The sequence below is a fragment of the Siphateles boraxobius genome, unplaced genomic scaffold, assembly GCF_051911475.1.
Source record: "Siphateles boraxobius isolate OS27281-9 unplaced genomic scaffold, OSU_SipBor_1 46, whole genome shotgun sequence".
Classification (NCBI taxonomy): Eukaryota; Metazoa; Chordata; class Actinopteri; order Cypriniformes; family Leuciscidae; genus Siphateles; species Siphateles boraxobius.
In genome coordinates, this window is record NW_027509097.1 from 20,281,250 (window position 1) to 20,294,807 (window position 13,558).

Genomic DNA, 13,558 nt, shown 5'->3' on the forward strand with positions numbered 1-13,558 from the left:
CCATCACCAGGTGCTTCCCTGGAGTGAACTCAAACGTCAGACTGTATTTCTGGAGACGGAGCATTAACCGTTGGATGCGAGGAGGAGCATCTCCTAGTGCCTTTGTTGAGATCGCTATCAGTGGTTTATGATCAGTCTCTAATACCACTTCTCTTCCATAAATGTATTCATGGAACTTTTCACATACGAAAACTGCTCCTAATGTCTCTTTCTCTATTTGTGCATAGTTTCTTTCAGCCTCAGTCATCGTTCGTGATGCATATGCCACTGGAAACCATGCCAAGTCATGTTTTTGAAGCAGAACTGCTCCAAGTCCATCTTTTGAAGCATCAGTAGATACTTTCACTGGAAGCTCAGGATCAAAGAATTTTAGCACCGGTTCTTTAACTAAGCTGTTCTTGAGCATGTCCCATTCAGTCACATGTTCATGCTCCCATCGCCACTCAGTTCCGCTTTCCAGCAAGCTGCGCAATGCCTTCGTGTTAGCCGACAGATTTGGAATAAATCTTCTCACATAGTTGACTAAGCCTAATGCACGTTGCAGCTCTGTCTTTTCTTTGGGTTGTGGCATTTCTTTTATAGCTCTTATTTTTTCAGGGTCTGGCTGTATCCCTGCAGCAGATAATCTGTCACCCAGGTAAGTAATGTCTCTCACCCCAAACTGACACTTTTGCTTGTTCAGTTTCAGTCCTGCTTTTCGTGCTTGTGCCATCACTTTTCTCAGTCGCTCATCATGTTCTGCCCTTGTAGCACCCCATACGACTACATCATCAAGAAAGACTCCCACACCTTCCATGCCATCGAACATTTGTTGTACTGTCCTGTGGAAAACCTCTGGAGCTGAGGCAATTCCAAAAGGCATACGTAGGAAGCAATGTCTACTAAAGGGAGTGTTAAATGTGCACAATGCTGCACTTTCCTCATCCAGTTTAACTTGGTAGAACCCTGATGATGCATCAAGCTTGGAAAAGAACTGTGCACCAGCCATTGCGCTTGTGATGTCTGATTTAGTTGGCAGCCTATAGTGCTCTCTTTTGATCCATTTGTTCAGATCTCTTGGATCGATACAAAGTCTCAAATCACCGTTCTTTTTTTCCACAATGACGAGAGAATTAACCCAGTCAGTAGGTTCTTCTACTTTTCTCACTATCCCTTTGTCTATCAAGGATTTCAGTTCTTTTCTCAGTCTTTCTTTCAGGGCTAATGGCACTTTTCTTGCTGCATGGATAACCGGTTCTGCATTTTCTTTCAGCCGTATTTTGTACTGATTAGGTAAGCAACCGATACCCTGGAACACATCCTTGTACTCCCTCATTATCTCAGCGGTAGAATCAGCACATATGTCCATCCGTTTGCTGTGCGCCCCTAGTGGTCACTAAAGCACTATCAATGACATGAACTCTCTTTATAAGCCCAAGTCCTTCACTTACTTTCAGACCTAAAATCGGCTGTCTATCCTCCTCTACTAGAACAAACAGTGCATTTATGGTGCGTCCTTCTCCTGAAAGACTCGCTCTGAAAACACCCATATGTGGAATCGGCTGATCGTTAAATGCCCTTAAGTCCAATTTCTTTGGTCTCACTTTTGGCTTAACGTTCATCTTATTGTAGTATTTTCTCGGCAGAACATTTACTTGTGCACCTGTGTCGATTTTCATTGGCACTGTCACACCATCCACCATCAAAGGTGCTATGCATTCATCATCATTACTGTCCATATTAGTCAGAATTGCTGCTTCGACATACAGGGGTTCTCCGTCCTCACTGTCACTTTCTTCTCGTTTCTGTCCGACGACATGTACCCTTTTCTTTGTGAGACAGGACCTGGCAAAATGATTTTTTCCTCCACACTTTCGACTTTCTTTGCCATAAGCTGGACATTCTTTGGGAGCATGTTTACTTCCACATCTCTCACAGTCTCTGCCCTGTGGTTTCCATTTGGATTTTTGTGTCTGTCGCTTATCAAATCTATTTTTGTGTTTTTGCACCGTATCAACAGCAGCAGTTTCACTTTCGTTTTCAAATGATTTCAATTGCATCTTCGTACTTTCTGCAGCCTGACAAATACCAACTGCTTTCTCAATGGTAAGTTCTGTTTCTTTTAATAACAGCATCCTTACTCTCTTGTCCTGCACTCCTATTACAATTTGATCCCTTATCATGGAGTCGCACAGTGTGCCGAAATTGCAGGATTGACTCTTAAGGCGCAAGTCTGTCACATACTGTTTTATTGATTCAGTCTATTTTTGCATTCTGTTTCTGAAGACATACCGTTCATATGTTTCATTCTTTCTCGGCGTGCAGTAATCCTCAAACTTGCTCAGTACTGCGGGCAGCGTGTCTCTTTCCTCTTCCGAAAAGACGAACGTGTTGTATACATCCAGCGCAGCCCGACCAGCTACAGTTAGCAACAGAGCTATCTTCCGTCGATTATTTCGTTCGTCAAGCCCAATGGCTAACAAATAAAGCTCAAAACTTTGCCTAAAGGCTTTCCAGTTTGCGTGGACGTTACCCGTCAGCTTCAACTCGTCCGGTGGGCGTATATTATTCATTACACTCATGTTTTACGAGTTTACTCCTGGTACCATGTATTGACTGGACTGTACACATAGACTGCCATTCTCAAGAGTGCTTTATTGCTCAAACTCCGTTAACAAGCAACATGAAGCAACACCGCTTAACGGCGCCCTCTGTTGGCTGACTGTTACAATAGTCAGTATCAGTACAGTTAGTTCGATGCCATCGATCTTTATAATATTGAGAACACGTTACTGTCCACAGCATTTACTAAAATGCTAAATCTGTTATTTATGCAAATGCCAGTGCGCCACAGTTCAGGTCCTCCCAGGGTGCGAACTACGGGGGAGCCAGGGGGAGCTTAGCTCTTTATAATACAGTAAGACATGAGCTCCCCTAAAGACATGATTTGTGAAATTTTTGGGGGTCATCAGGTTTCATCCAGTCAGAGCTGCAGAGGGAACTACTGCAGCGTGGGCCTCTCCACAGCGCCTCACAACTTTCTAAACTCTTCCATCTCACAGAGAGAAGAGTGTAGAGAGACTGGGGCCTACCTGGGGTCAGACCGTCTGAGATCAACTGTAACATTCTGTGTCTGACGCTGAGGCTACATCAACTGTGATTGAACTGTGGCGCACTGGCATTTGGTGTCTCCATCCAATAACACGCATGCTCACAATGGGGAAGATAGATGGTAGTCTACTCTAATGCGCTTCGTAATACAGGGAAAACGTAAATGTACACGTGTAGTGTATGTTAGTAGGCTAACTAAAGCTGGTTGCTGTTTTGACAGCGGAGATCATATTTTATCCAAAAAAAAATGTATGCTTGTATGTTAATTTGCGTTTCAAATCTGGGCAATAGTAAGCTTAATAATAAAATATGATAACTAGACCATATAAGGTAGGATGAATCTGCAAACACTGCAGAATAACACTAAGCATGTTTTATGTTTTTTACACTAAGAGTGTAGAGCATTTGCATTTGCATTTGCATAAATAACAGAAATACCTTTATTTAATTCATCACAAACATGCTCCAAACTGATCATACAGTTGAATTTTGGTCTGAAACGAAAAAACAACATTCAGTTTGAATTTTCGCTTATTTCGTTTTTTAAATCAAAACAAAAAAACGAAATTCAGCGCAATGTCTTGTTTTCCATTATTACTGACAAAACAAATGTATTACTCAATATTTCCTTTCATTGGTGGGTGGGACTTTATCAACCCCTCGCTTCTGATTGGATAGTGTTCTCTATCAGTTATGTCTTTGCTTCAGGCTACTGTTCAATCTTAAGGTTCTACCAAAGAACCTTTTTGCTACTGTAGAGAGACTGACAAACCCCCCAAGCCAGATTCCCAGTGAAATGCTCTCAGAGAGCAAGTGCAGTGAGTTTGCTTCTTTCTTCTCTGAGAAAATCAATAATATCAGAAAGGTGATCAGCTCATCCTTGAGTTGGGCTAGGGTCAGGCAGATCAGACAACAGCCTGAGAAAGTAGTCACTATGTCTGATTTTGAAGAAATTGATGGTAACATTTTGGAAGAAACCGTACGGCACCTTAAAACATCAACCTGCGCCCTTGACGCACTTTCCACATCTTTTTTCCAAAATGTGTTACACAGCTTAGATCTCCTAGAAGTGGTAAATGCCTCACTTCTCTCTGGGAGTTTTCCGAACTCCCTGAAAACTGCAGTTGTCAAGCCCCTCCTGAAGACCATATTAAACAACTATAGACCGATCTCAAATCTTCCTTTCATAGGCAAGATCATTGAAAAAGTTGTCTTCAATCAGCTGAACAAATTCTTAAGCTCAAATGGACACTTTGACAATTTTCAATCTGGTTTCCGACCGCACCACAGCACGGAGACAGCGCTCATAAAGATAATAAACGATATTCGCTTAAATACTGATACAAGCAAATTATCAGTGCTGGTACTACTCGACCTCAGTGCTGCATTTGACACTGTCGATCACAACATACTTCCTGACAGGCTGGAAAACTGGGTCGGGTTTTCTGGGATAGTCCTAAAATGGTTCAGGTCATACTTGGTAGGGAGAAATTATTATTTGAGTATAGGAGACCATAAGTCTGAGTGGACATCCATGACATGCGGAGTCCCTCAAGGCTCGATTCTTGCGCCACTCCTATTCAACCTGTACATGCTCCCAATGAGCCAAATAATGAGAAATAACCAAATCGCTTACCACAGCTATGCAGACGATACACAGCTCTATTTAGCCCTATCGCCTACAATTACAGCCCCATTAACTCTCTGTTCCAATGCATTGATGAAGTAAACTATTGGATGTGCCAAAACTTTCTTCAGTTAAACAAAGACAAAACTGAAGTCATTGCGTTTGGAAACAAAGATGAAGTTCTCAAGGTGAACGCATACCTTCAGTCTAGGGGTCAAACAACTAAGTCAGGAATCTTGATGTGTCTCTGGAGTCAGACCTTAGTTTCAGTAGTCATGTCAAAGCAATAACTAAATCAGCATACTATCACCTGAAAAATATTGCAAGAATTAGATGTTTTGTTTCCAGTCAAGACTTAGAGAAACTTGTGCATGCTTTCATCACCAGCAGGGTGGATTATTGTAATGGACTCCTCACTGGCCTTCCCAAAAAGACCATAAGACAGTTGCAGCTCATACAGAACGCTGCCGCCAGGATTCTGAGCATAACCAGAAAATATGAACACATCACACCAGTCCTCAGGGCTTTACACTGGCTGCCAGTTACATTTAGGATTGATTTTAAAGTATTATTACTGGTATATAAATCATTCAATGGCCTAGGACCTCAATACATTGCAGATATGATCACTGAATATAAACCTAACAGATCACTCAGATCATTAGGATCACATCAGCTAGAAATACCAAGGGTTTACTCTAAGCATGGCGAGTCCGCTTTTAGCTACTATGCCAGCCGCAGCTGGAACCAGCTTCCAGAAGAGATCAGATGTGCTCCTACAGTAGTCACATTCAAATCCAGACTAAAAACACATCTGTTTAACTGTGCATTTAATGAATGAGCACTGTGCCACTGTTCGTCCGACTGTTTGTACTGTATTCTATTTTATGTTTTTAATTATTCTGATTTCTTTTGATTATTTCTGTATTTTATCTTTTACTCTAAACTGTTTTAATTATTCTGATTTATTTTGATTATTTTAATTTCTTCTATGTAAAGCACTTTGAATTACCATTGTGTATGAAATGTGCTATATAAATAAACTTGCCTTGCCTTGCCAAAGAATTTCCATTACTGCTGTGGAGCTCCCTCTTTGCCTTAAGACAATGCAATGTTTCCACAAAAATATACACTTAGATCACAATTTATTTGTAAAAACTAATTAAATAATGCAATAAATCCCCCTTCATGATAAAGAGATGAATAGTTTTTAAGAGGTGGCGATTCAACTGTATGATCAGTTTGGAGAATGTTTGTGATTAATTAAATAAAGGTATTTCTGTTATTTAGCATCACAGGTTAAGGCTTATTTTTGTAAATGCTGTGGACAGTAAGGTGTTCTCAATATTATAAAGATCGATGGCATCGAATTTACAGTAAGCACACCAAAAGGATTTTTAGAAACTGACCAATTTATTGCATTATTTAATTAGTTTTCATTAATAAACTGTTATCTAAGTGTAGCTATATTTTTGTGGAGACATTGCATCGTCTTAAGGCAAAGAGGGAGAGCCACAGCAGTAATGGAAATTATTTGGGAGAACCTTCATTTTGAAAAGTAGCCTGAATCACAGACATAACTGGGAGAGCACACTATCAATAAATCCCCATCATGATTAAGAGATTAACAGTTTATGAGAGGAGGCGATTCAACAGTATGATCAGTTTGGAGCATGTAGCCTAGTTTGTGGTTCTGTTAAACTGTAATGAATTAAACAAAGGTGTTTCTGTTATTAAGCCTCACAGATTAAGGCTTATTTTAGTAAATGATGTGGACAGTAAAGTGTTCTCAATATTATAAAGATCGATGCCATCGAACTAACAGCAAGCACGCGAAAAGGATTGACAAAAAATGACCAGCAGGTGTCGCACTGCACCTCCCCCTCAGCTGTGATCACCTAGACCACTTGAGAAAACAGTTCCACTGAGTTAATCCTGCAGTATTTAAAGATTCATCACACCTGATATGGGGCCTGTACCATGATGGTAGTTGAACAAACTCAGGGTTACAGGATTAGTTTAGAGTTGACAAAACCAAACCAATCCAACCAGGCTTTTTTGGTACCATGATGCTGATCATCAACTTTCTCTGTCAACTCAGGCTTTGATCCCGAGTTTAGGAGTTTAAGTGTGACATCAGTAGCGAACAGCCAATCACATGTTGAGAAAGAGTGAAACTGAGATTAATTTCTCGTGAGAGAAGCAGCGCAATTCACTTATTAAATAAAAGTATTCAAATAGTAAGAATTTAAACAAATTTACACAGCAAGAAGAAAACAGCTGTCTATGAAAGAGGACAACTAAAAGAAAAAGTCTCGCTACTGTATATCAGTGCAAGTAAAAGTTATTTTATACAGCTGACAGGGGCGCAGTAAAGGGGGGGTAAACGATGACGATTCTCGGGGCCCATGACTAAGAGGGGGCCCAGAGAAGCCCCCAATAAAATTGTGGTGCTAAAAAAATATATTTGATAGTAAAACTAATTAACTTTAAATTATTCTATTTGCTGTTTCCTGGTGTCAAAAAATGTATTTGTTTAGGAAACACAAAAAGTCCGTGGGCCCCTCTCCCCCTCTCGATTATCTTAAAATGGTTCAGTCCGCCCAAATTGTATTCAGGCAACGTATTTTACGCTCTGATTGTGTGAGACGTAAGTTACACGCTAGGACAGATACGGCTTGAAGTCGTTCATTCTCGGATGCGGTGCCGCTAAGCGAAATGAGGTCTTGCGCACCGAACTTGTCACTTTTGCCGCGCTCGTGCGGACGCTATAAACTTTACTCCGTGTCAGCCCGCGCTCTGATCGGTAAAGGTGCACAGACCTCTCCCGAATCATCTCCAGCACTCAGCCTCCGCCTCCGTTTCCCTCGTAAGCTGATATTAGTATTTAAACATTCTCTATGATAATTTTTTTTAAATGACACAGTCTCTTTCTCTCAGTCTCATACACACACATTCTCTTTCTCTCACACATATGTAGGCTAGTTATAAACTCTTTAGACTTTTAATGATTAGTGCTTTATTTTTAAAGTTTGTGGTTAAGAATCGTGTAAAAAAATCGCTTATTTTGGGGATGGATTCCGGGAAATCTCCCTTATTTTCAATGTTGACAGCTATGGCGTACGCACGCTTTGCATAGTAGACAGTAAAAGAAAGGACGCTTTGTAGATAGATAGTTTCAGACAAAAAACTTAGTCTCAACACATTTGAGCTGACAAACAGCAGCATATTTACAACAGTCTGAAACAGGTGTAGGCTGAAGCTCTTGCTTATACCCTTTTTTGAAAACCTCTCATATTTAAAAAATAAAAGTAATTATCATTATAATCTTGACAAACAAATCTAAACAGAATACAATTTTTTTTATTTCCTATGCAATACAGTTGCACCATCCAAAATACAACAAAAACAGTTTGTTCATTTATCGCTCTTTAAATAGTTTCATATAGTTTCATTGCATTATTTTTAAATAATTTCTTTAACTTGCTAAGTGTCCCACGTTTTTTTAATTCCTCATCACAGCTGTTCCATAGATTTACACCTTTAACTGAAATACAATGGTATTTTGCATTGGTCCTCACTTGGTTCTTTTTGAATATACAAGTTCCCCTTAAGTCATGTTGGCATTCTCTTTCTGTGAACAACCCTTGGATACTTTCTGGCAATTGATGTTTTTTTGCTTTGTACATGATTTGTCATGTTTTAAGTTCTACTAATTCTTTAAACTTTAAAGCCTTTAATTCAATAAAAAGGGAGTTTGTTGGCTCCCTATTGGTGGTTTTCTTTACTATTCGTATGGCTCTCTTTTGAAGCATAAATATTGGGTCAGTGTTTGTTTTATATGTATTTCCCCATACTTCCACACAATAAGTTATGTATGGAAGCACAAGGGAACAATACAAAGTATATAATGATTTTTCATTTAAGAGATCTTTAACTATATACAATATTGCGATTGAATTGATATCTTGTTCAGATATATGGGGCTTCCAATTTAAATTGTCTATAATCACTCCAAGAAATGTAATAGCTGACACCCTTTCTATTTCAACTTCATTAATCATTAATTTACCTATTGTGTTCGATAAACGATTACCAAATACAATAAATTTTGTTTTCCTTATATTTAATGTTAGTTTATTCGAATCAAACCAATTTTTTAGCAGTACCATTTCTTTTTCCATTGTATCCAGAAGTTGTTTCAGATTGTCACCAATACAAAATAAGTTTGTATCATCTGCAAATAATATAAATTTAATACTTTGGAAACCTCACATATATCATTAATGTATAACAGAAAAAGCAATGGGCCCAGCACAGAGCCTTGGGGAACCCCACATGTTACCTGCACCAATTGTGACTTGCAATTATCTATTTTGACATATTGATGCCTTTTCTCTAAGTAATTACTTATCCAAGAGTGAGCTACCCCTCTTACTCCATATTTTTTCAGTTTCTCTAGTAATATGTCATGTTCGACAGTGTCAAATGCTTTTTTAAGATCTAAAAATACCCCAACTGTGCATTGTTTATTTTCTATTGCGTTAGATATTTTTTCCACAAAATCTATTAATGCATGTGAGGTTGTTCTATTAATTCTAAACCCATATTGTTGCTTGCTTATTATATCGTATTTTATAACAAAATCATTTAATCTTATGTAAAATAAATTTTCCAATATTTTTGGAAAATTGTGAAAGCAAAGAAACGGGCCTATAGTTTGAAAAGGTATGTCTATCTCCAGTTTTATATATGGGTATAACTTTAGCTATTTTAAATTTTTTTAGGAAATATGCCATTTTGAAGAGACAAATTGCATATATGTACCGGGGGTTTCTCAACACACTCGATAATATGTTTTACTACAGACATATCCATGTCATTCCAGTCAGTTGACTTCTTATTTTTAAATGATCTGACAATATCAATTATTTCTTTTCCATCTGTTCCTCTTATAAAAATTGATTGCTTATTTACACTACCCGTTTCTCTTTCCGTTCTACTTTTCTTATCAATTCCTACAATCTCCCCAGCCAGACTACATGTACATGAGGCCCCAGGTCTCTACGGTAGCATTTTTCGACAAGTTAGCACGTTTCGACAGGGTGCAGCGGGTGCACGGCTTTGTATTACAGAGGAAAAATTACGGGTGAGGACATGGAGTTCAATTGTCTGATTGACTTAAATATATGAGAATGATAGTCAAAATACCATAAAAGCGCATGATTTTATGTAAATTAATATGAAAAAAGTCTCAGCTGTGTTGGGGGCCCTGTCAAGATTCTTTTCATGGGGCCCAAAATCCTTAGCAGCGCCCCTGCAGCTGATAAATGTATAGAGAGAATTGAACATATAAGCTCACATGTAGTCATTTTATAGCTTCATCTATTGATGCTAAAGCGTATTTATATTACCTTTATATATTTATTCATTTAAACTGCTTAATAATAATTGATGAACTAAAATTGTACATGTGTGATTGATAAAGGGTATAATAATTACATAAATAATATCTAAACCATACAAATTTATTATTCTAAATAAGCATCACTAAAAACCAGACGATTTTGTCTTTAAAAATCATTTGCTATGTAGTGACCATTAATTTGGAGTAGAAACAGGTGGAGTGACTTTATCGCATCAGACATGTGTCACTTTGCTCACAGCTGATTGGTCCAAGTTCAGTTTGCAACCTCTTACCTAGAACATAACCTGCCCCGGACCAGGTTAGCCGTGGAGTGTAAGTTACTATGGCGATGAACACTGCTAAAAGCCAAACCACTTTCATGTTCCCTAAAACCCAGGGTTGACGCAAACTAAACTGAAACATAGCTGGCTAGCCACCTAAACTGGCTTCATAATATAGGCCCATGGTCTAGTTAGGCTTACACTGTTTTTTTTTTATTTTAGGGGCGCATTACTATGACACCGTGCGCATTTACGCACGAGGCACAGCAGCGTAACTTCACTGATTACTAAAAGCTCCTGAAAGCTGACAGGATCGGTCGGGATCAATATTAACTGATGTCCTGTGTTCTTTACACATTCAAAAGGTCTCACACACAGTCCAAGTACATACAGAGAAACTCTTTGGAGTAAAGCAGCCGTCCTCCTGATCAGTCCTGAGCTCCATCAGAGCGTGTCAATAATTTCAGAAGCTAAAAGTGGAATTCTAGTTCCTCTGCAGAGTTTCCTCTGATTTTATCTTTTATTTTTGAATATAATAAAATTATTTCAACATTTCTGTTTATGTGTTTTGTTTTTTAAAACTATTATATACCAGTTATTATAGAGTAGGTGAAATTGGATGTTGTCCTGCTTTTCAGTTGGTTTAATGACTGCAAACAATACATTGATGTTAAAATAGTAAATGAAACACCTGAAATCTTTTGCACATATATGCCATCTTCATTAGATTGTCATATTTATGGAAATCTGATGTTTTAAAAGTAATTGGTGGCTCTTAAAATACAGAAAATGTACAGCCCCATCTGCAAAGAAATAGTACTCAAATATATCTGGCAATGTTTGGCCTCTGCTGTGGATTTAATACTGCCCACAGCTTCTTCATCTCCAGATGATGGTATGGGCATCCTGGGTGTGCTTACGGTCCTCAAGAAGTTATGCAGGACACGGGTAACCTTCCGACAACCGTCATGTTGACAGGGCTGATCCATATGACCAAGCATTCCGTATGAACTTAGCCTCTTGACAAATACTGAAAAGGCTGGTAAAATACATACACTGAAAATGTTACACTTTCCTTTTGGACACAACTTGGATATCCTGAAATGTAAATAAACTGGTGCTGTGATGATGCTCTGTCTAAGGCAAAGGTTTCCACATCAAAGGTCAAACCAGAACATCAAGGCACACCAACTCATAATTGTAACTCATTTAATTATCCTAATAATCATAGCCTATAATTTGCAAATAATTTACTACACACATTTGTGTTTAGGAAACTAAGATATTACAGTAAGCTACCTTGGTTGAGTAAGTAAGAGGCCAGTATGCTGAAATGTCTCAATCTGAGTTCATTGTTAATTGGTTTATTATAGGCCTATGCGCCTTGATATGACATAGCATATGAAACCAGGTGCGATAAAAAAAAGTTTGTAAACTGGCTTGGAACGCTCCCAGGACGTCACCTTATTTAAGCTATCCAAAACATCTGTGATGTGATCAAATATGATCTCCTCTGTTGTGTCAAAATAGCTACACTTCAGCTTGAACCCCCCTTGATGAACTGCACGTTTCCAATTGCACTGTGAGAGTGCGTTGTGATGATAGAGAATGCAAATGCCAGTGCGCCACAGTTCAGGTTCTCCCAGGGTGCAAACTACGGGGGAGCCAGGGGGAGCTTAGCTCTTTATAATACAGTAAGACATGAGCTCCCCTAAAGACATGATTTGTGAAATTTTTGGGGGTCATCAGGTTTCATCCAGTCAGAGCTGCAGAGGGAACTACTGCAGCGTGGGCCTCTCCACAGAGCCTCACGACTTTCTAAACTCTTCCATCTCACAGAGAGAAGAGTGTAGAGAGACTGGGGCCTCCCTGGGGTCAGACCGTCTGAGATCAACTGTAACGTTCTGTGTCTGATGCTGAGGCTACATCAACTGTGATTGAACTGTGGCGCACTGGCATTTGGTGTCTCCATCTAATAACACGCATGCTCACAATGGGGAAGATAGATGGTAGTCTACTCTAATGCGCTTCCTAATACAGGAAAAACTTAAGTGTACACGTGTAGTGTATGTTAGTAGGCTAACTAAAGCTGGTTGCTGTTTTGAGAGCGGAGATCATATTTTATAAAAAAAAAATGTATGCTTTTATGTTAATTTGCGTTTCAAATCTGGGCAATAGTAAGCTTAATAATAAACTATGATAACTAGACCATATAAGGTAGGATGAATCTGTAAACACTGCAGAATAACACTAAGCATGTTTTATCAAGTGGCTCCAGGTGGTCACAGCTGAGGGAGGTGCAGTGGGACACCTGCTGGTCATTTTCTGTAAATCCTTTTGGTGTGCTTACTGTTAGTTCGATGCCATCGATCTTTATAATATTGAGAACACGTTACTGTCCACAGCATTTACCAAATTAAGTAAAATAAGCAGCATCACAGGTTTACAAACCGGTGATGCTAAATAACAGAAATACCTTTATTTAATTCATCACAAACATGCTCCAAACTGATCATACAGTTGAATCGCCACCTCTTAAAAACTAAGCCTGAAGCACAGACATAACTGATAGAGAACACTATCCAATCAGAAGCGAGGGGTTGATAAAGTCCCACCCACCAATGAAAGGAAATATTGAGTAATACATTTGTTTTGTCAGTAATAATGGAAAACAAGACATTGCGCTGAATTTCGTTTCGAAGAATTTCGAAAAAAAACAGAAAGAGCCCGTTTTCCGTTTTTGGAATTTTGGCCTGAAACGAAAAAACAACATTCAGGGTCAGGGGATCTCTGGATAATCCGTAATTCGTTTGTAATTATAAAACGAAAATAGCGTTTTTCTGTTTTTTGTTTCAAAACGAAAAACCAAACAACCGTTTTTGGTGTAGGAATCAAAAAACGAAAAACCAATTAAAAACGGCCCGTTTTTCGTTTTTGGCGATCATTTTATCGTTATTCCTTTTTGAACAAAGAATGAAGAGAGTCTTTGAACTTCAGTCAATTTGTTTTTCGTTTATAAACCAAAAACGGAAGTCACGTGGTATATTCCTTTTTTTGAAGCGAAAGTAACCGGTAACACTTTCAAAATAAAAGTAGGCTAACTATAGTTAGTGAGGTGATTGTAGACTAAAACTGAACTAATATAACGTTTTT